Source organism: Stenella coeruleoalba (genome assembly GCF_951394435.1).
Source record: "Stenella coeruleoalba genome assembly, chromosome: 17".
NCBI classification, from domain to species: domain Eukaryota; kingdom Metazoa; phylum Chordata; class Mammalia; order Artiodactyla; family Delphinidae; genus Stenella; species Stenella coeruleoalba.
The window spans coordinates 37,936,523-37,960,293 of NC_137163.1; the positions used below are offsets into that span (position 1 = coordinate 37,936,523).

The 23,771-nt window shown below is 41.3% G+C and overlaps 1 long non-coding RNA gene across 1 annotated transcript in view; it reads left to right on the top strand.

The window, feature by feature from the left end:
• Positions 1-23,416, top strand: part of LOC307175782 — a 34,956-nt gene extending 11,540 nt beyond the window's left edge. The window contains exons 2-3 of the long non-coding RNA XR_013824482.1: positions 9,836-9,909; positions 23,387-23,416. This is a non-coding gene — a long non-coding RNA (uncharacterized lncRNA). The remainder of the gene's footprint in view (positions 1-9,835; positions 9,910-23,386) is intronic.
• The last annotated feature ends 355 nt before the right edge of the window (positions 23,417-23,771 follow it).

Genomic DNA, 23,771 nt, shown 5'->3' on the forward strand with positions numbered 1-23,771 from the left:
TACACAGATGTGTGAGAGATATATATTCCCTATATATATTCCTGTATGTTGTTTATTATTGATTTTAATAGATTTTTAAGAGCAATTTTAGATTCACAGCAAAATTGAGGGGAAGGTACATATACTCCCTGCCCCCCCACACGCACAGCCGCCCCCCACTACCAACGTCCCCCGCCAGGGTGGTACATTCGTTACAACTGGTAAACGTACACTGACACATCCTAATCACTCAAAGTCCATAGTTTACATTAGGGTTCATGTTGTGCATTCTACAGTTTTAGACACATTTGTAATAACATGTATTCTGTAGTGTCATACAGAGTAGTTTCACTGCCCTAGAAGTCCTCCGTGCTCTGCCTGTTTATCCCTCCCCACTAACCCCTGACAATCACTGATCTTTTACTGTCTCCATAGTTTTTCTTTTCCCAGGATGTCACGTAATTGGAATCCTACAGTGTGTAGCCTTTCCAAATTGGCTTCTTTCACTTAGTCATATGCATTGAACTTTGCTCCATGACTTTTCATGACTTGATAGCTCATTTCTTCTTAGTGCTGAATAATATTCCCTTGCCTGATGTACCACAGCTGATTTATCCATTCACCCGGTGAAGGACATCTAGACTGCTTCCAATCAAGGATACTGACATAGATAATACTCATTAGAAAACTACAAGTAATTTCTAGCTGCTTTTGGAATGCTTGATAAAGTTCCTTCACATCTTTATTTTCCTAGTGTGCTTTTGTTTAGACCAAAGTTCAAATTAAATTTAACTTAGCTAATGAACTTGTCACCAGGACAGTTGTAAGCGGTAGACCAAGGTTAAACCTGGTCCAACGTTAAAAAAAAAGTTAATGGATAATCCACGGTTAACCAAGATTTAACTGTTATTGAAATATACAACTGTTTTATTCTCACACACATGAAAGGCAAATACAATGGCTTCAAAATATTTGTCCAGTGTTTCAATAAATTCTTCTGCACCTATATAAAAAAAATGTACCACAGATTATTTATCCATTCTCCCAGTGAAGGGCATCTTGATTGCTTCCAAGTTTTGGCGATTATGAATAAAGCTGCTATAAACATCCTTGTGCCTGGTTTTGTGTGGACATAAATTTTCAAGTCCCTTGGGTAAATACCAAGGAGTGTGATTGTTGGATCGTATGCTAAGAGTATGTTTAGTTGTCTATGAAACCACCAATCTATCTTCCAGAGTGGCTGTACCATTTCATATTCCCACCAACAGTGTATGGCAGTCCCTTACCTTCCCTGGGGCATGAACAGTGTCTGGGCTGTAAGGAAAGAAGTTGCGTTTTCCAAGAGGGAAAATACTTAGAGGGTTTTTCAAATACACTATCCCTACTACAAACAGGAAGATTAATTGAAAAGAGGGTGGTCGAAAGTAAAATGTCCTTGGGGGAGGGAGCGGCAGAATGCTCTCCATCAACTGCCTGGTGGGTAGGGCTTCTGAATGCTCCGCTCTGCTAGCCGGCCCAGCAAGTATTATGTTCTTTCAGCTACATTGATCACATTTCTCTTAAATTCATGAGACCGGCTCACTTCCCTGATGATTATTTTTTCTTTATTGTTTTGCTCTGGGGGACCAGAGTAGGAAAATGGCCATGTTTCCTTTTGCATAAGGATAAACAGATAATACATACTGTTAGTGTTTAATAACCAAGATCTATAGACTCAGCCCAGGGTGATAAAGCTCTATGATTTTTTAATTCACTGTCTTTCACATCAATCCTCCTTCACCACCACATCATCAATCAATCAGATTGTTCTTGGAGTTCTTACGTTACCATGGCAATGCCTTCCTACACAGTTAAAAATAAAACTTCTGTGTTCCTGCTGAAATTTGGAGAGGGCAAGAACCTAATTGCCTGGCGGTCCTCACCATGGGAATTCTGGTACCTCAGTCAAAGGCAAGCCAGTCACTTTGTACTGGAGAGTGAAGATGAAGGGCAAACACTGAGTTGTGTCTCTGTCTCCTGGGCTTGTTCCCATGACAAAGCGAGGCTGCCTCTCGTTTTGTGGTTTTCATCACAGTGGTGGTTTTCATCATAGACCCACTGGAGACTTCTCGGTTCTTAGGCTCGGGGACCATGACAGATATATTCTAGGCAGTTTGGCAAATCTGTGGGGAAGAAGGGAAGAGAAGTCAATGTGGAATGCAGGTTGGGAGGCTTAACTGCTCTCTTGGACACTTTAGACTGTTTTTTAAGGAAAAGATTTCTGCAGAGATGCTACCTTTATTTGTGTTCCCCCAGATACAGAGCCTGAGACATGGATTCAAGGGCAAGTAGTTTATCTGAGAACATTAGTGGGGGTGGGGTGATGGTGGAAAAGTAATATTGAGAAGAAAAGATAGCTAATAAGGGTGTTTTATTAACTCAGCCACCCCAGTGGGTGACTAGGGCTTAATTTGTCAGGGAAACTCTGAGAAATAGGATAAACACTTGCCTTTGAGTTATCCTATCTGAAGAGTGAGGAGCTGGATATTTATATACTGACTCCTAAGGTCTTTGGTTGAAGTCTGCTCTCAAGCATATTTCTTCCTAGCACCTCTGTTCTGCCACATGATACAGAGCAGCTCTTTGGTTCTATGAAATGCCTGCTGGCACAGATGCAGACACCTGCAGTCAGAGGTCTGTGGCTGAGGGATAACGTTGAGACACTGATACACCTGTATCGATAGTGTCAGCTACAGGTGTTCAGATTGGGAACTTCCTTTTGGGAAGTCAAAGAAATTCTATGGAAGCGAGCTTATAAGAACCTAATTATAGTGAGGTCCAGAAATAGTGAGTGTGAAAACAATAAAAGGACAGAAGGTGACTTCAAAAATTGTTTTAGTTAGTATTTTTAAAATGGATATTTTCCCGTAGGATACCAGATCTTTCAATGGACATTTGAATCTTCACTATCATAAAAAAGTCTCTTCATCCTCAGCCAGGGTCTTGGAATTTTAGTTCTTCAAAATCAGGCATTTAATCCCCAAATCCCCTCATGTCACCGCATCAATATAACCACCTTCCCTAAGTATGCTCTGCCTTTTAATTCTGCTCCTTTGAAACGTTCCCAAAGATGACTCCTGAGAACAGCATCTGAGAATAAAGTGACTGAAATAACCGAAACACGGGTACCCAGATGAGGGATAAAAGTGCATTTATCCAGAGCCTGCTATGTGCCAGGCACTGTGCTACATGATCTCCATAGATCCTTTCCTCTAAAACTCATAAACACTCCATAAGGAAGGTGTTATAATGACGCCATTGTACAGATGAGAAAACAAAGGCACAGTAACTTGTTAAAAGTCTCACCTCTAGCAGATTTGGGAGCCAGGATTCAAATCCAGGCTGTCTGTTCCTGGAAAATATGTCTTTAATCAACTTTGTTATCTGTTTTTTTGTGTGTGTGTGATACCTCTTTGTAGTGTTGATTTGCATTGCCCGCTTGTTTGGTTGGCCTAAAAGGGTGTATGCATTTTGCCTGAATATATTCAGGAAAAACACATACACCCTTTTTGGGCAACTGTATCCTTGGCGAAGTTCAGCCGCTTTCCATGTGCTTTAAGGGCGAGTCCAATCTACTTCTTTTCTTTTTTTTTTTTTTAGTTTTTTAATTTAATTCAATTTATTTGTTTATACAGCAGGTCCTTATTAGGCATCAATTTTATACACATCAGTGTATACTTGTCAATCCCAATCGCCCAATTCATCACTCCACCATCGCCACCCCCCTGCTGCTTTCTCCCCTTGGTGTCCATACGTTTGTTCTCTACATCTGTGTCTCTGTTTCTGCCCTGAAAACCCATTCATCCATACCATTTTTCTAGGTTCCACATATATGCGTTAATATACGATATTTGTTTTTCTCTTTCTGACTTACTTGACTCTGTATGACAGTCGCTAGATCCATCCACATCTCAACAAATGACCCAATTTCATTCCTTTTTATGGTGGAGTAATATTCCATTGTATATATGTACCTCATCTTCTTTATCCATTTGTCTGTTGATGGGCATCTAGGTTGCTTCCATGACCTGGCTATAGTAAACAGTGCTGCAATGAACATTGGGGTGCATGTGACTTTTTAAATTATGGTTTTCTCTGGGTATATGCCCAGTAGTGGGATTGCTGGATCATATGGTAATTTGATTTTTAGTTTTTTAAGAAACCTCCATACTGTTCTCCATAGTGGCTGTATGAATTTACATTCCCACCAACAGTGCAAGAGGGTTCCTTTTTCTCGATACCCTTTCCAGCATTTGTTGTTTGTAGATTTTCTGATGACGGCCATTCTAACTGGTGTGAGGTGATACTTCATTGCAGTTTTCATTTGCAATTCTCTAATAATTAGTGATGTTGAGCAGCTTTTCATGTGCTTCTTAGCCATCTGTATGTCCTCTTTGGAGAAATGTCTATTTAGGTCTTCTGCCCATTTTTGGATTGGGTTGTTTGTTTTTGTAATATTGAGCTGCATGAGTTGCTTGTATGTTTTGGAGATTAATCCTTTGTCAGTTGCTTCATTTGCAAATATTTTCTCCCATTCTGAGCATTGTCTTTTTGTCTTGTTTATGGTTTCCTTTGCTGTGCAAAAGCTTTTAGTTTCATTAGGTCCCATTTGTTTATTTTTGTTTTTCTTTCCATTACTCTAGGAGGTGGATCAAAAAAGATCTTGCTGTGATTTATGTCAAAGAGTGTTCTTCCTATGTTTTCCTCTAAGAGTTTTATAGTGTCTGGCCTTACATTTAGGTCTGTAATCCATTTTGAGTGTATTTTTATGTATGGTGTTAGGGAGTGTTCTAATTTCATTCTTTTACATATAGCTGTCCAGTTTTTCCAGCACCACTTATTGAGGAGGCTGTCTTTTCTCCATTGTATATCTTTGCCTCCTTTGTCATAGATTAGTTGACCATAGGTGCGTGGGTTTATCTCTGGGCTTTCTATCTTGTTACATTGATCTATGTTTCTGTTTTTGTGCCAGTACCATATTGTCTTGATTACTGTAGCTTTGTAGTATAGTCTGAAGTCAGGGAGTCTGATTCCTCCAGCTCCATTTATTCCTCTCAAGACTGCTTTGGCTATTCGGGGTCTTTTGTGTCTCCTTACAAATTTTAAGATTTTTTGTTCCAGTTTCGTAAAAAATGCCATTGGTAATTTGATAGAGATTGCATTGAATCTGTATATTGCTTTGGGTAGTATAGTCATTTTCACAATATTGATTCTTCTGATCCAAGATCATGGTATATCTCTCCATCTGTTTATATCATCTTTAATTTCTTTCATCAGTGTCTTATAGTTTTCTGAGTATAGGTCTTTTAGCTCCTTAGGTAGGTAGGTTTATTCCTAGGTATTTTATTCTTTTTGTTGCAATGGTGAATGGGATTGTTTCCTTAATTTCTCTTTCTGACCTTTCATTGTTAGTGTATAGGAATGCAAGAGATTTCTGTGCATTAATTTTGTATCCTGCTACTTTACCAAATTCATTGATTAGCTCTAGTAGTTTTCTGGTAGCATCTTTAGGATTCTCTATGGATAGTATCATGTCATCTGCAAACAGTGATAGATTTACTTCTTCTTTTCCGACTTGTATTCCTTTTATTTCTTTATCTTCTCTGATTGCCATGGCTAAAGCTTCCAAAACTATGTTGAATAATAGTTGTGAGAGTGGGCAACCTTGTCTTGTTCCTGATCTTAGTGGAAATGTTTTCAGTTTTTCACCATTGAGGACGATGTTGGCTGTGGGTTTGTCATATATGGCCTTTATTATGTTGAGGAAAGTTCCCTCTATGCCTACTTTCTGGAGGGTTTTTATCCTAAATGGGTGTTGAATTTTGTCAAAAGCTTTTTCTGCATCTACTGAGATGATCATATGGTTCTTCTCCTTCAATTTGTTAATATAGTGTATCACATTGATTGATTTGTGTATATTGAAGAATCCTTGCATCCCTGGGGTAAATCCCACTTGTTCATGATGTATGATCATTTTAATGTGTTTTTGGATTCTGTTTGCTAGTATTTTGTTGAGGATTTTTGCATCTATATTCATCAGTGATATTGGTCTGTAATTTTCTTTTTTTTGTAGTATCTTTGTCTGGTTTTGGTATCAGGGTGATTGTGGCCTGATAGAATGAGTTTGGGTGTGTTCCTTCCTCTGAAATTTTTTGGAAGTGTTTGAGATGCACGGGTGTTAGCTCTTCTCTAAGTGTTTGATAGAATTCACCTGTGAAGCTATCTGGACCTGGACTTTTGTTTGTTGGAAGATTTTTAATCACAGTTTCAATTTCATTACTTGTGCTTGGTCTGTTCATATTTTCTATTTCTTCCTGGTTCAGTCTTGGAAGGTTATACCTTTCTAAGAATTTGTCCATTTCTTCCAGGTTGTCCATTTTATTGGCATAGGTTTGCTTGTAGTAGTCTCTTAGGATGTTCTGTATTTCTGCAGTGTCTGTTGTAACTTCTCCTTTTTCATTTCTACCTTTATTGATTTGAGTCCTCTCCCTCTTTTTCTTGATGAGTCTGGCTAATGGTTTATCAATTTTGTTTATCTTCTCAAAGAACCAGCTTTTAGTTTTATTGAGCTTTGCTATTGTTTTCTTAGTTTCTATTTCATTTATTTCTGCTCTGATCTTTTTGATTTCTTTCCTTCTGCTAACTTTGGGTTTTGTTTGTTCTTCTTTCTCTAGTTCCTTTAGGTGTAAAGTTAGATTGTTTAGTTGAGATTTTTCTTGTTTCTTGAGGTAGGATTATACTGCTATAAACTTCCCTCTTAGGACTGCTTTTGCTGCATCCCATAGGTTTTGGGTAGTCGTGTTTTCATTGTCATTTGTTTCTAGGTATTTTTTGATTTCCTCTTTGATTTCTTCAGTGATCTCTTGGTTATTTAGTAACGTATTGTTTAGTCCCCATATGTTTGTGTTTTTTACGTTTTTTTCCCTGTAATTCATTTCTAATCTCATAGTGTTGTGGTCAGAAAAGATGCTTGATATGATTTCAATCTTCTTAAATTTACTGTGTCTTGATTTGTGACCCAGAATGTGATCTATCCTAGAGAATGTTCTGTGTGCACTTGAAAAGAAAGTGTAATCTGCTGTTTTTGGATGGAATGTCCTATAAATATGAGTTAAATTGATCTGGTCTATTGTGTCATTTAAAGCTTCTGTTTCCTTATTTATTTTCATTTTGGATGATCTGTCTATTGGTGTAAGTGAGATGTTAAAGTCCCCCACTATTATTGTGTTACTGTCAATTTCTTCTTTTATAGCTATTAGCAGTTGCCTTATGTATTGAGGTGCTCCTATGTTGGGTACATATATATTTATAATTGTTATATCTTCCTCTTGGATTGATCCCTTGATCATTATGTAGTGTCCTTCCTTGTCTCTTGTAACATTTTTTATTTTAAAGTCTATTTTATCTGATATGAGTATTGCTATTCCAGCTTTCTTTTGATTTCCATTTGCATGGAATATCTTTTTCAATCCCCTCACTTACAGTCTGTATGTGTCCCTAGCTGTGAAGTGGGGCGTAGGGCACACTAGACAGCATATAGATGGGTCTTGTTTTTGTATCCGTTCAGCAAGCCTGTGTCTTTTGGTTGGGGCATTTAATCCATTCATGTTTAAGGTAGTTATCGATATGTATGTTCCTATTTTCTTAATTGTGTTGGGTTTGTTTTTGTAGGTCCTTTTCTTCTCTTGTGTTTCCCACTTAGAGAAGTTCCTTTAGCATTTGTTGTAGAGCTGGTTTGGTGGTGCTGAATTTTCTTAGCTTTTGCTTGTCTATAAAGTTTTTGATTTCTCCATCAAATCTGAATGAGATCCTTGCCAGGTAGAGTAATCTTGGTTGCAGGTTCTTCACTTTCATCACTTTAAGTATATCTTCCTTCTGGCTTGTAGAGTTTCTGCTGAGAAATCAGCTGTGAACCTTATGGGAGTTCCCTTGTATGTTATTTGTCATTTTTCCCTTGCTGCTTTCAATAATTTTTCTTTGTCTTTAATTTTTGCCAGTTTGATTACTATGTGTCTCAGTGTGTTTCTCCTTGGATTTATCCTGTATGGGACTCTCTGTGCTTCCTGGGCTTGGGTGGCTATTTCCTTTCCCATGTTAAGGAAGTTTTTGATTATAATCTCTTCAAACATTTTCTTGGGTCCTTTCTCTCTCTCTTCTCCTTCTTGGAGATGTGAATGTTGTTGCGTTTAATGTTGTCCCAGAGGTCTCTTAGGTGGTCTTCATTTCTTTTCATTCTTTTTTCTGTTTCACAGCAGTGAATTCCACCATTCTGTCTTCCAGATCACTTATCCATTCTTCTGCTTCAGTTATTCTGCTATTGATTCCTTCTAGTGTAGTCTTCATTTCAGTTATTGTATTGTTCATCTCTGTTTGCTCTTTAATTCTTCTAGGTCTTTGTTAAACATTTCTTGCCTCTTCTCGATCTTTGCCTCCATTGTTTTTCCGAGGTCCTGGATCATCTTCACTATCATTATTCTGAATTCTTTTTCTGGAAGGTTACCTATCTCCACTTCATTTAGTTGTTTTTCTGAGGTTTTATCTTGTTCCTTCATCTGGTACATAGCCCTCTGCCTTTTCATCTTGTCTGTCTTTTTGTGAATGTGGTTTTCGTCCCACAGGCTGCAGGATTGTAGTTCTTCTTGCTTATGCTGTCTGCCCTCTGATGGATGAGGCTATCTAAGAGGCTTGTTTAAGTTTCCTGATGGGAGGGACTGGTGGTTGGTAGAGCTGACTGTTGCTCTGGTGGGCAGAGCTCAGTAAAACTTTAATCTACTTGACTGCTGAGGGGTGGGGCTGGGTTGCCTCCCTGTTGGTTGTTTGGCCCGAGGCAGCCCAACACTGGAGCCTACCTGGGCTCTTTGGTGAGGCTAATGGAGGACTCTGGGAGGGCTCACGCCAAGGAGTAATTCCCAGAACTTCTGCTGCCAGTGTCCTTCTTCCCACGGTGAGCCACAGCCACTGCGCTCCTCTGCAGGAGACCCTCCAACACTAGCATGTAGGTCTGGTTCAGTCTCCCCTGGGGTCACTGTTTCTTCCCCTGGGTCCCGATGTGCACAATACTTTGTGTGTGCCCTCCAAGAATGGAGGCTCTGTTTCTTCCAGTCCTGTTGAAGTCCTGCAATCAGATCCCACTAGCCTTCAAAGTCTAATTCTCTAGGAATTCCTCCTCTCGTTGCCAGACCCCCAGGTTGGGAGCCTGAAGTGGGGCTCAGAACCTTCACTCCAGTGGGTGGACTTCTGTGGTATAATTGTTCTCCAGTCTGTGAGTCACCCACCCAGTAGTTACGGGATATGATTTTACTGTGATTGCACCCCTCCTACCGTCTCATTGTGGCTTCTCCTTTATCTTTGGATGTGGGATATCTTTTCTGGTGAGTTCCAGTGTCTTCCTGTCGATGATTGTCCAGCAGCTGGTTGTGATTCTGGTGTTCTCACAAGAGGGAGTGAGAGCAGGACCTTCTACTCCACCATCTTGGTTACTAATCCCTCATTATCTTTTTTCTTCCATTAGTTCTTCCAAATCAAAATTGATGTTTTGGGTTGACATTTTTCAATATTCAGATGGACTGTATTACAAGCGTCTTGGATTATTAGGACTAACCTACCTGCCCCTAACCATGCCAGCTGGCCCTGGTCAGGAAGCAGTGTCGCTTCAAATCAGATATTCAAGGGAAGTGTACCAACATCCTCCCCCACCACCTGCCCACCAACACGCACACACCCACACCCACACACAGAGGCAGATTACTGGTAGTATTTGTTCTTAAATATTTCTTTCTCTCATGTCAAAGTTTGTTTTGTATTTCAATTCGTCCAGACCACTAAGAAGATGCTGCTTGAGGACAGTTTGTCTCTGGCTCAGTGAACCCCGGCAACCAATCTGCTGGAGAGGTGAAAGTTTCTTTCCATAGATAAAGCTATATATATATATATATATATATATATATATATATATATATATATGTATGTATGTGTGTATATATATATATATATATACACGTATGTATTTTATTATTTTTTGGATGCAAACATATGCCTCTTTATTTATAAAGGAATTTCCAGAATATTAGAGCAATATATTTTAATTTATCCTCTTTGGGTGTGGAAAGAGTGACTTAGAATACTATCTCAGGTAATGAACCATTTATTTTAAGGGGACCTGCACACAGGAAACGAGGGAAAACCGCAGAGCCAGACAGGAAAGGGCAGGGCACATAGACTCCAGACAGGCGGAAGGGTCTGAATTCTAGAGCTTTGACACCGATGTGCTTTCGGCCCCACTGCAGGCCTGTGCCTTGATCCTCTCTCTGCTCAGTTTTCTCATTTTTATCTCCATGCACGTCTCCGCTTCATATCTTCTGCTTCTTGTAGCTTTTTCTCTTTGTTTTGCACATGGAGCAACAGGAATCCTGGCTTCTATTTTATCATGATCTTTCAACTGCTCTTTCCACAGTTAACTGCCCTAATCTCAGTATTATATTTTAGCTTAAATGATGAAGGGAGAGTATCAGAGTGGACAAGTTTATGTTTTCAATGACTGAGCCACGTCATAAGTTTTAAGTGGCCTGTGGTTTATCGGACTTTAAGTCAAGTGACTGCCCCGGTCTAGCTAGCTTTGGCCAGGTCCACGTGGTAGGACCCTTTCAGCAAATGTGTCCACAAGGGCTGTGGGCAGGACAGGCAGGGACCATGACTGAGATCCTCTGTGCTTCTCTTTGATTTTCGTAACCAAATGGCATCTTGTTCCCTGCATTTCTGTTATTGAAAGCACATGGATCTCACATCAGGCATCAACAGAACTACAGATACACTTAAGAGAATTCAGTCTCAAAAGCACAGCCATGATATTTTGTATTTGAGGAAGGTAATCTAACAGAATTTCTAATCATCTAATATTCTAGAGTTTCCAGGTTCTCCACATCAGATTCTAGCATCAGAAAATCACAAACCTGGATGTCATTAGTTTACTTCTCTGCAGAAATGCTATCATAGAAATAGACTTAATATTATGCCCTTGGGGTTTAATATAAGAAATGATCACATGACGAACATGTTTGCATCTTTAAAATTGCTTTAAAAGTTGCGTATTACTGTTCTGTAATGTTCTTTATATGTGGATTCATGCAATAATATTCTCTTAGATTTTAGTCCCAAGGACAAAAACTTTGTTTCTATTTTAATGAGTGAGGATTATATAATTCACCGAATTTCCTATTTCCCTCTAGAAAAATCTAAAGTAAAATTTAGGACTCGGCTATAGTAATTCTCCTTAGTCTGGGTTTCATATAATAATATTCCTCCTCACAGTACATACTGTTTATATTTTATCCTTATTTTAATGATTGAAAAGTATATATGTCTGTTGGCTAAACCACTTCAAACACTTTTTTTAAAAAACATCTTTATTGGAGTATAATTGCTTTACATTGTTGTGTTGGTTTCTGCTGTATAACAAAGTGAATCAGCTATATGTATACATATATCCCCATATCCCCTTCCACTTGTGTCTCCCTCCCTCCCTCCCTATCCCACCCCTCTAGGTGGTCACAAAGCACCGAGCTGATCTCCCTGTGCTATGCGGCTGCTTCCCACTAGCTATCTATTTGACATTTGGTAGTGTATATATGTCCATGCCACTCTCTCACTTCTTCCCAGCTTATCCTTCCCTCTCCCTGTGTTCTCAAGTCCATTCTCTACATCCGCATCTTTATTCCTGTCCTGCCATTAGGTTCCTGAGAACCATTTTTTATTTTTTCTAGATTCCATATATATGTGTTAGCATATGGTATTTGTTTTTCTCTTTCTGACTTACTTCACTCTGTATGACAGACTCCAGGTCCAACCATCTCACTACAAATAACTCAGTTTCGTTTCTTTTTATGGCTGAGTAATATTCCATTGTATATATGTGCCACATCTTCTTTATCCATTCATCTATTGATGGACACTTAGGTTGCTTCCATGTCCTGGCTACTGTAAATAGAGCTGCAATGAACGTTGTGGTACATGACTCTTTTTGAATTATGGTTTTCTCATCAAATACTTTTTGAAGTAGCTAGAATGCAAGTAATATATATGATTCAGTACATACTCTGTATTAATATTGTTGCTTTGTAAATTCTAATGATTTCAGGAAAATATTTGGTGTTTTACTGAATCTCCAGACTAGTAACTTTTTATGCTCTAACATGTAGTATATGAGATATTAGTTACCACTGTGCTTCATCTAGTGAGCAAATGTCTGCAGGGCTCCTGGAGCAATCTGATGATGTACTTGTGCTGTAGAAAACTGGAATTAAAGAGAGTTCACACAAAGATTTTTATTGAAAGGGGAAGGGCTGAAGTTGGTAGCTACTGGTGAAGAATTATTATTAGTTTTTGGCCAAGCCGCGCGGCATGCAGGATGCACGGTATGGGGGATCTTAGCTTCCCAACCAGGGATTGAACCCATGCCCCATGCAGTGGCGCGGGGTCTTAACCACTGGACTGCCCGGAAAGTCCCAGTGAAGGACTATTCATTTCCATAAAGGAATCAAAGAAAACTTGAGAGTAATTGGCCTTTTATAATTGATGTTTCAGGATGATAGAAGCTTTTGCTAGTTACTTAAGTATTTTCTTGTTTCGCATTTCTTACGTATGTTCTGGAGTGGTGTTTTCATTCCAGGTACTTTAGCAGCCAGCTGGAAATTTAGTGAATCAACAGTTTGTCTACACAATGTCAATAATGGATTAATGGATTTTTTTCCCCAACTAATATAAACAGGGCAGTTGTTTTGACATTGATAGATACAACTCCACTATATGATTTTAAATAAGTACATGGAAACATACACTTTCCGGAAAGGAAGCCTCTTTCTGGAAGGCAGAAAGCCATGTGGTCTGCCAGGGTTATAAGCCTGTTTTCCACTAAGTGTTTTTGGGGCTTTGCATTAAAATATGAGCTGTAGCAATAGCACCAACAGAAGGGATCGTCTGTGTGACGTGCATCTCTGTGGAGTGGTGTTTTCTGGGCCCCTGGGCATTCTCTGCTTTTGGATTTAGTGGCATGTCAGTGAATTCTTATTTGGAAGTTGCCAAGTCTTAAAACCTTCAGACCCTTTAGCCGCTGTCCAGCCCTCCGTGGCCTTGATTGGTCCTCAGTCAACCTCTACGGCAGGGTGAATTTGACTTGTGGCTCTGGGGACATTTCTCCATGGCTGCTTTTTCTTTTCGGCTCACTTTGGAGGAGCCAGTGCAGTTGCTTTGGCACCTGAGTCTGTAACCTTTCCTGAATTTCTCCTTCACGGCCTCTTGTCACACACTCAAATCTCAAAGGCACATGCTAACTCAGCCCAGATGCCAAGAAGATCCATCCCCAGCTGGGCCATCTGACCCTAATGAGTGGGCAGCCATATGCACAGTTAATTAAAACTGAAGTCAAAATAATAAAGTGAGTTTTCAGGGTACACTTAGCAATGGTAAGGTTTCCTTTTGTAAAACCTGAAAACCACTTGTACAGCCATCGGGGAAAAAGGGGCAAGCTACTTACATTAATTCCATCTCCTTCAAAATCTCAGTTTAATAGCTATAACATGGATCTATGCCATATATGGAAAAGTCTACTGAAAGACATTAAAAGACAGATACGGTAGGAAAGAAAGCACAGGCTCTGGTCTCAGCGAGCTTACAGTCTAGTGGGGCATTGAAATATTAAACTCTCTCCTTCAATTACTGGAGACTATGATTTTTCTGTGTTTTCTTTGACCCTCTGCAGGTAGAACTTGTCTCTTACCTGTGTGGTTCCACGGCACTCTGTGCCTGTCCCTGTATCCTGATATTCTTGTCTCCCTCACTCAACTCTGAGGGCCCGTGGTTGTACCTGAGCTATCAACTGGTCGGGGAGGGGAGGCGGGGAACTGACTGTTACACGTTCAGGAGTGTTGTGAGCCTGCTGCTAAACTGTGGGTGCCTTGATATTGGCCACAGTGGGAATATTTACATCATGACTTTTGGCAACTGCTACCAAATCAAGGCTATGACATTTTGGAGAGTTGGTTTACCAGCACATGAGGTCCTTGAAGTCAGCAGTATGGCTTTCTTTTGGGAACTCCTAAGACTTCCAGTGCCTGGTATATGGTGGTACTCAATACATACTTGATAAATGAATGAAGGGACTCTACTTTGGCTCTCTAGGACACACATAGAGTAAAACCAACCAACCTGGTCTTGTGTAGAATGAAACAAGCTGTCACAACAATGTAGTGATTTGAGAGGCCCGTTGAAAGGGCCCCATCTCCCTACCAGAATGTATCCCTTGCTCCCTTGCTGCAGTACCTGATTCCCATATTGATGTCATTTTTAAAGGAAGGTGCACGTTTCAGTTGGTTTTAGGGAGAAGGTCACTGGGTGGAGCAAGAGAAGGGGAAGCAGATGGGGGCAAGACAGTGGGAGGTGACACAGTAGCCAGGTACCACACTAAACTGAGGAGTAGTTTATCCAACAGTTTTTCACTTGTGATCCATCACCAAATTGGTGCTGAACAGGACTGTGAAATGAGGGAGATTTCTTCCTGATCCCTTCTCATGTTCCTTTCTTTTTTGGCCCTTTCCCTGTAACCCAGGGCCGCTATGTCGTCCCTTGTTGACCCAAGGACTATCTCTGCTCTTTTTGAAGAAAATAATCCCTTATTCCCTAGACCCATTTTCCCCCTTCTTAGTTTTCTGTTACAACTCCCTTGTCTGTTAGTCTGTTCTTTTTGAGCCTGCTATTCCTGGTTACAACTTTATATGTTATTCTAAGCAAGGTGCTATTGCAGTTCAACAGAGGACTTATGGAATCCGTAAAGATTGAATCCAAAGCAGCAAAATCCCCAATGACAGTATTTCAGGTACTGTGGGAGATGTATGGGGGAAAATTTTATAGTGGGGGCAGTGTGCTTTAAATCATATCACATAAGCAAACGCCTCTACTGCCTTGGTGTAAGATAGGTTCTGAGTCATTTTCCATAGAAGAGACCTGATGACGTAGGACTTGGCATGTGTAAGTTTTTTTGTTTGCAATTTTTTTATTGAGATAAAATTTGTATAAATATACAGTTCACTATTTGAATGTGTACAATTCAGTGTTTTTTTTCTTTATTGGAGTATAATTGCTTTACAATGTTGTGTTAGTTTCTGCTGTACCACAAAGTGAATCAGCTATATGTATACGTATATCCCCATATCCGCTCCCTCTTAAGCCTCCCTCCCACCCTCCCTATCCCACCCCTCTAGGTGGTCACAGAGCACCGAGCTGATCTCCCTGTGCTATGCAGCAGCTTCCCACTAGCCACATTTGGTAGTGTATATATGTCAATGCTACTCTCTCACTTCGTCCCAGCTTACCCTTCCCTCCGCTGTCCTCAGGTCCATTCTCTATGGATGCGTCTTTATTCCTGCCCTGCCATTAGGTTCATCAATACCGTTTTTTTTTAGATTCCATATATGTGCGTTAGCATACGGTATTTGTTTTTCTCTTTCTGACTTACTTCACTCTGTATGACAGACTCTGGGTCCATCCACTTCACTACAAATAACTCAACTTCATTCCTTTTTATGGATGAGTAACATCCCATTGCATATATGTGCCACATCTTCTTTATCCATTCATCTGTCGATGGACACTTAGATTGCTTCCATGTCCTGGCTTTTGTAAATAGAGCTGCAATGAGCATTGTGGTACATGACTCAGGGTCTCAGAGACAAGCATGCCTAGAGCCCGCCTTGACTGCCAGCTATACATTTGGTCTTTTTCTACCATTTCTAAAATTTACTGGTTTTTGTAATTGCTGGAAACTTGTCATGGAGCAGGCTTCTGGGATGAGATCTGAGGCTTTGTGTTAATGGCCTGTGAAGCCATGAATCTTTTCTTGAAGGATTTCTAGCTTTAGGGACCCCCTCCCCCGGCCCCACCCAACTTCCATTAGGCTTCAGGGAGAAGGCAGGTCCAAATGAAAGGGATTCTCAAAAAAGACTTATTTACAATCTGTTAGAGGATTCTGGAAAATAATTTTATTGATGCCAAAAAGCAAAAGAGGCAGAGTCTTTTTATTAAAATTCCTTTATTTACCTAAGTTTATGTCTTTCTTCCTTGGACAAGCTGTGAGGAGCTGGCAGGTGGGGAAAATCCAAATCCTCAACAATGTTTTGCAGTGTTTATAAGGTTTAAATAAAGATTTCGTCAAGGCTTCAGAAAATTACTTCTCCTCCCTTGACTCAGCTCTCTGTCTGGGGAAGAGCATGAGCTAAAGTGTAACTGGAGAAAGCGACTTTCCGTTTTTTCTCTGCTGAGATTGGGACGAATAAGTAGCATCATTCAGAACAGTGTGAATAGGGAAATGATGCCAGCATGTGAGTGACCTGTACCAGGGTGTTGGTTTGTGACATTCTGCACAGAGCTCAAGTGGAAGCTGCTTTCTCTTTAACGGTGTCAGGTCAGAGTAATAACGGAGCAATAGAAGTGCACATAAGTGTACTGAAGTACTTACTGTATGTCAGGTTCTGTGTGCTAAGTGTTTTCCACGGATTATCCCACAGCGCTGTGAGGTAGTCACTGTTATAAGCATCCTCATGTTTTAAGAGAGGAAACTGAGGCAGAGAATAGTTGACTTGCCAGTGGTTAGCAGTGCAGATGGGATTGCACACCCAGGCAGTCTTACTCCTCAGCCTATGCTTCTAACCACTATGCTCCCCTGTTTCCTGGCAGTAGAAGGCGGGGCAAAAGCTGCAGCAGCATTTATGGAGCACTTGCTGTTTGCCAGACAGTGCACTAAGTCTCTCCATGCATTATTCACTTATTTTCTTAACAATACTCCGAGGTTTGTCCTGTTGGATTCCTATTTCACAGAAAAGGAAACTGAGGCATAGGTCACATAATTAGTATAATGGAACTGGGGGGTGGGGGAGGGGATAGAGCATCAGCTGGGCTTGAGCTGCTGCAACTGACCATCAGAGTGACTAAGAGCACTAGCAAGGGACATATACCAGTTTGCATCAAGGTTATCCTAGGAGCCTCACATGACTGGTTATGAGTATGCTCAGACCGTGCAAAACTGTGGGGTTTCTCTCACTGACTGGTGCTACCCAGAGGTGGCACTGAGGTTGCTGGTCTTCTTCCCACTGCAGTGCATTCCAGCACCACCCTGCCTCTCACTGCTCTGAGCATCTCACTGCTCGGAGTGGAGTGGAAAGCCCTCTGGTGCTGCTGGTGGGGAAAGGCGGAAGGACAGACAGTGTCTTTGGTTTGTTCGTCAGACTGTCGTAATAAATAAACAAGAAATGGAAAGAAGGAATTTCAGGTTCTTCTATATCACTTGGTTCCTGTTACCAAAATTATTATCCATTTCTTTAGGCCAGAAGAGAGAACCAGCCACCAGTGGCATGTAAAAGTCACTGAAAACAGAATTTCAAGATGACAAAGATGCTCACAGTCCACGTGGCCAGGCTCAGGGACAGAAGTTACTGAATGTGTCTGGGCTTAGCAAGGTCGGCTGAAGGCTGATTTTGATCATTTATCCTTTATTGGACTTCACTTGAACTTACAGTGCTCCCAGATTTGATGTTATAGAAATTAAACTGGTGGTTCCTTCCCCTTCTCCCCGATCTCTTTCATCCCTACACAGTACTTAATTTATATGACATGGGGTTTGGCCATCTCCTTGGCTTATGAAATGAGAGATGTCTGTGGCTGAAAGGTATAAACACGTCTCATCATTTGAAGACTTACAGTTTGTGCTTGAGTTGCTTTCCTGGGCACAGCGATAGACTGACAGTGATTCATCCATACTTCATTGCCCCGAGCCCCCAACCACTAGAAGCAAGTGTAACCCGAATCTCCTCAAGCCTCCTGTGTTTACATGGATTTCGGGGACTCAAGTGCCCCTGTTCCTGCCCCCCACTGTGTAATGAATGAGCTCCAGCCCCATTCAAACGGCCACCAAGTTACCTGCTCCTGAGCAGCGTTTCCATTTTGGACTCTCTTATGATTGCCACGACGGTGCAGTCTCTTGATGCCTCCCAATCTGCAAACCCTAAGGATGCGTGTGGTGCCCGACCCCCCCGCAGTCTTCCTGCCCAGAAGCCAGTGCAGCCCCACGCAGAGGTGAAGCTATGCTCTACGCCGTGGCATGTTTCCCTTCTCCCCTGCGGCGTCTCCAAGCCTCGCGGGTCTCTCCTGCACACAGCTTCCGTCTGCAGCTTTCTCCAACGCCATCAGACATGAGTCCTTGGGGCTGGCTGGTGTCAGCACCAGACATGGACTCTCCACCAGCCCATTGGACATGCCCAGACAGCACTGCATCCTAGGAGTGGGTGCAGATTAGTATGAGATTGGGACCCCAGCCTGTTATGTAATTTTGAGACATAATTATGTTATTCTGACAGGTTCAGCTCAAGGATGAGTGAAGCCAACGTCCTGCATCACCCCAGAGCTGGTTAGAAATGTAGAGTCTCAGGCCCCAGGCTAGACCTACTGAATATAAATCTGCATTTTTTTTTTTTTTTTTTTTTTTGCGGTACGCGGGCCTCTCACTGCTGCGGCCCCTCCCGTTGCGGAGCACAGGCTCCGGACGCGCAGGCTCAGCGGCCATGGCTCACGGGCCCAGCCGCTCCGCGGCATCTTTCCGGACTGGGGCACGAACCTGTGTGCCCTGCATCAGCAGGCGGACTCTCAACCACTGCGCCACCAGGGAAGCCCTAAATCTGCATTTTAACCAGACCCCGTGGTGGTTTACAAACACATTAAAGCCTGAGCGGCACTGCTCTATACCATAACTGACAGATCAGGCTGTACCTAAGAGCTGATGCTGAAGCGATTTTCCAGATTTGGGGAGGCATGCAGCGTAGCGTGTTTCAAGTAAATCCAATGATTGCTTGCCATTAAATCCCTATAGAGATTTTTTTTTTTGGTCTTTACTGCTTTCATTTAAATTCATATTTTATTTGGGGATTTTTGATATTCATGTTAGTCAATAATGGAGCTTGATATTGTATGTTAACTTGAATTCTCCTCCCCCTCCATTCTTCTTGGGTTAAGAACTCTGATAATAGAAGGAAACTGTAGAGCTGACATTCAAGGAAAATCCAGAAAATGAATTCCTTTTTATCTTCAGGCAGAGCAGCGCCAATGAATAGAGTACTGTAATAAAACCTTTTTATATGCCTGTCATAGAAAGACAAACCTTTTCCAGAGGAAATGGATTTGAGTATTTGCAAGGTATGATAAACAGCCTGACAAAAAAGGGCCTGAATTTCCCTTTTAAATGTTCAGGAGGGGGCGGTTTTAACTTCCCTTGTCAGGTAAAAAACAGAATTCATCATCAAAGCCACTCCAGCTGAAATTCAGAAATGAGAACTAGACAATCAGAGTGGAAAGCAATGATTTAGAAATGTGTTAAAGGGGGTAGTTTAATGAATAAAGTGTCAACTTTCTAGAGGAGTAAAAATAAATCATGCATCGGCTTAACCAGTTTTGTTCCCACGAGTTAGCTGGGTGCAGGTGGCTCTAGCATTTGGTGTAAGGAAACATTAAAATCTAATTCTCACTAAGATTTGTATACGTGAATTGTTGCTAATGATGTTAATAATGGCATTATATCCATTTTATGACAACTCTATTCCAGAAAGTGCTAAAGGGAAAAAGAAAATTAGGCAAATGGCCCTAATTTTTGCTTTTTCCACTCAGCAGGTAGCCTTGAGCCCTAGAATCGTCCATCAGGAAGTGACCTGAAGTCCAGGTACAGAACTGTCTGGACTCTTGGAGTTGCTGCCCTGGGTCTCGGTTTCCAGGTGTGTTTGTTTCCTAGGGCCGCTCTGACAAAGTACCACAAACTGGGTGCCTTAACCAACAGACATTGGTTCTCTGACAGTTCTGGAGGCCAGGAGTCCTAGAGCAGGGTGTGGGCAGGGTTGGTTCCTTCTGAGGACGGTGAGGGAGAGTCTGCTCTATGCCTCTCCCAGTGTCTGGCGACTTGCTGCCAGTCTTTGGTGTTCCTTGGTTTGTAGATGCATCCTCCTGACCTCTGCCTTCATTTTCACATGGCGTTCTCCCTGTGTGTGTGTGTCCAGTCTTTCCTTTTTTATAAGAACACAAGTCATGTGGGACCGGGGCCTACCCTAATGACCTTATTTTAACTTGACTACATCTGCAAAGACTCTATTTCTAAATAAGGTCACATTTTGAGGTCCTGGGGGTTAAGACTCCAAAATATCTTTTTTTTAGGAGACATGATTCAACCTGTAACACTAGATGAGGCCACTTTATAAAGAGGTTGTTTGATTTGCTAATAGCTAAACTCCATGGTCCTATTACACTCTTGAGTATGGGATCAGCATTCAGCAAATCATCACTGAATAAAGTAATTCCTTACCTAAGTATACACACTTACAAAGTACCATCATGTACCTTTGAGGTATTGATATATGATACTTATTTATAAATCAGGAAATGGAAGCACTAAGAGGTTAACAGAACATGCCACTCACATTCTGTAGCTATCAGTTTTGTTTTCTTGTTTATTATTTGTCTCTAACTCAAAGTGTGGGCAGGGGCCGTGATTATTTGCTTAATGCTTTATCTTCCGCACTAGCGCTGTGACTGGCACATAATGGGTGCTCAGTATATGTTTGTGGTGTGAATGAATGAATGAACAATGGGGACTAGCAGTGGGGATCTGAATTCAGGCTTTCTAACTGGAAATCTAGTTCTGTGTTGTTATGAATAAATGGACACATTCCCACCATTCTGTGGTGTCCAAGACCAGTTTCTACTCTACAGTGAATAACTAATGGTGTTAGTGTGATGTTACAATAAGAGATATCTGTGGGTTGAAAAAAACTCATCTTCCTAGATTTTTAAACAACAAACTTAAGAAGGTGTGGCTAAAAAAAAAAAACAAAAAAACTTGGGCTTCCCTGGTGGCGCAGTGGTTGAGAGTCTGCCTGCTGATGCAGGGGACACGGGTTCATGCCCCGGTCCGGGAAGATCCCACATGCTGTGGAACGGCTGGGCCCATGAGCCATGGCCTCTGAGCCTGTGCGTCCGGAGCACAACAGTGAGAGGCCCACGTACCGCAGAAAAAAAAAAAAAGAAGGTGTGGCTAAGCCAGGGGCTTTCAAATCTTTCTGACTGTGACCCACAGTAAGAAATTCATGTGACATATCTTATTAACACACATACAACTGATACAAATTTCATTAAACACTACTTAACCTTCCTACATGCACTAGTCTCTGACCTCTCCTCTCCCCTCCTCCCCTCCCCTTCCCTTCCCTATGCTTTCTTTCCCTTCTCCTCTCTTCCATCCCATTTAAAAAAAATGCTAATTTGCACTTTCTAAATTGATTTTTATGATGCACGAATGAATTGCAACCTGCAAGTAAAAAGTGGAAGAGACCACTAGCTGTTTATGCAAATTCATCACCCCATTTCTGGCCACACAGTGAGACTACATTTCCCTGCCTTCTGTGCATTTAGGTGTGACAATGTGCCCAAGTCCTCTCCAGTGGGGTGTGAGTGGAAGTAGTGGATACAGCTGTCAGGCCCAGCCCTTGTGGGTCCTTCATGCTCCTTTCCCCTCCTGGTGAACTGGGAGGGCAGTTCCCAGGGAGACCTCAGCAGCTGCCTTCTGAAGATGGCAGAGCATTTGTCAGCCTGGGCACCTGGACTCTTACAGGAGAAAGAAATTCACTTCTTGATCTTCAGGCTCCTAAATCTTTGCAGTTATTTGTAAGGGTAACTTATCTTATCCTCATTTATCCAATGACCAAGTAGCGGCTTGACTTTTGAGACACAATAGATCTCTGTTTCATACTCTTCTTTTGTAGCTGTGGCCATATTTCAGTTTACAGTGCTGAGCATAAATATATCTAGGGAAGAACGGCTGCCCCAACACCTCCTGAATATAAAAGTCCTGGAAGATGACCTCATCACCAAGGCTACGCTGACCAACTGAGCATGGTACATGTGAGATGGGCAGATTCATACAATTACTGCTGCCTTTTTATATGCAATGTGAAACAGCCCAAATAGCATGAAAGCACACATTTGTAAGAAGGAGAAGACCAGGGCTTTAATGGGAAAACACACTCCAGATCTGAGCTATCATGACAAATCATCCAATTTAATGCTCACACATGCTTTTTGGGTCTCCTCAGCAGAGGGTGAGGAAAGATGGCCGTTATGTGTTGGCTCTCCTTGCATGCCTGGGACAGAGAAGCCCATCGTGGCTGTATAAAGCAACACTTACATTTCCTTCCTCCTTCTGCTTTTCCTCTTTGATGTACAGAGTTCCCACCTGTACTTATCTGCATGTTGTTTCTTGCGATTTGCTCTTTACTAAGTAAGGAAAACTAAATGATGGAATTGTAGTTCATTTTCTTTTCACCTGCTTTTCATCTAATGGCAACCTTCATGAGCAGCAGTAATGACCAAGGGTAACAGGAGCTGAAAGGGAGGAGAGAAAGCAGAGGCCTGCATCATTTCTAAACTGAGTTCTTTCACATGTCATTTAGAAATGACTAGAGATGTACATAAAGTTCTCTTGTATAAGACTTGACTTTAGGTAAATTCAATTTTCCATAATCATCTTCACCATTGAATGGAAGTATCACAGCGCTGGAAGAGGCCTTACAACTTCTAGTCCAACTGTCTCTCTTTACAGGACACTGAAGCCCAGAGATGGTAAGGGACATGTCCAAGGTCACAGAAATTAGTTTTTGCCAGAGCCCGTACTAGATTCTATATTTTCTTCATGCCTGAGTTTCTATTATTTAGGGTACGCTGTATGCCCTCCCAGAACTGAGAGTTTTTTTCCTTCCTTTCCTCCCATCCTCTCCTTCCTTTCCTTTTTTCCTTTTTTTTTAATTTTAATTTTTTAAATTGAAGTATAGTTGATTTACAATGTTGTGCTAGTTCCAGATGTACAGCAAAGTGATTCAAATATATACTTTTTCAGGTTCTTTTCAATTATAGGTTAGTACAAGATATTGAATATAGCTTCCTGTGCTATACAGTAGGTCTTTGTTGTTTACCTCTTTTATACATAGTGGTATGTATCAGTTAATCCCAAATTCCGAACTTATCCTTTTCCCCAGCCACTTTCCCCTTTGGTAACCATAAGTTTGTTTTCTATGCCTGCGAGTCTATTTCTGTTTTGTAAATAAGTTCACTTGTATCATTTTCTTAGATTCCATATATAAGAGATATCATATGATATTTGTCTCTGATTTACTTCACTTAGTATGATAATCTCTAGGTCCAACCACATTGCTGCAAATGGCATTATTTCATTCTTTTTCATGGCCGAGTAGTATTCCATTGTATTTCTTTTCTTTTCTCTTTTTCTTCTTTTCAGATGCTGCTGACAGCTGTGTTCCCTGTGGAGTAAACTGCTTGCCTGGTTACCTCACTCTGGACACTGGGATCTTGACTGTGTGAGTCTGGCGGGGCACATCCAGGCTGGGAATCTATTTACAGTTAACGCTGGGAGGGGTATTATGCTGTACTATAAAAGATGACAAATGGGATATGCTGGGAATGACAGAACTCTCACTGTGGAATCAGAGCACGTGTAGATTACTTTAGGGGTGACCCAAGCTGGCCATTTGCAACAATCATGAATACCATCCAGTGGTGTTGAGGGATTCATTTCCATTTCCCAACCTCCTGGTAAGATCCTCAACCAAGTGTGGCCAAGGGACCAGCTCAGCCCTGGTCTCATGCAGGCCTCTTTCTTACAC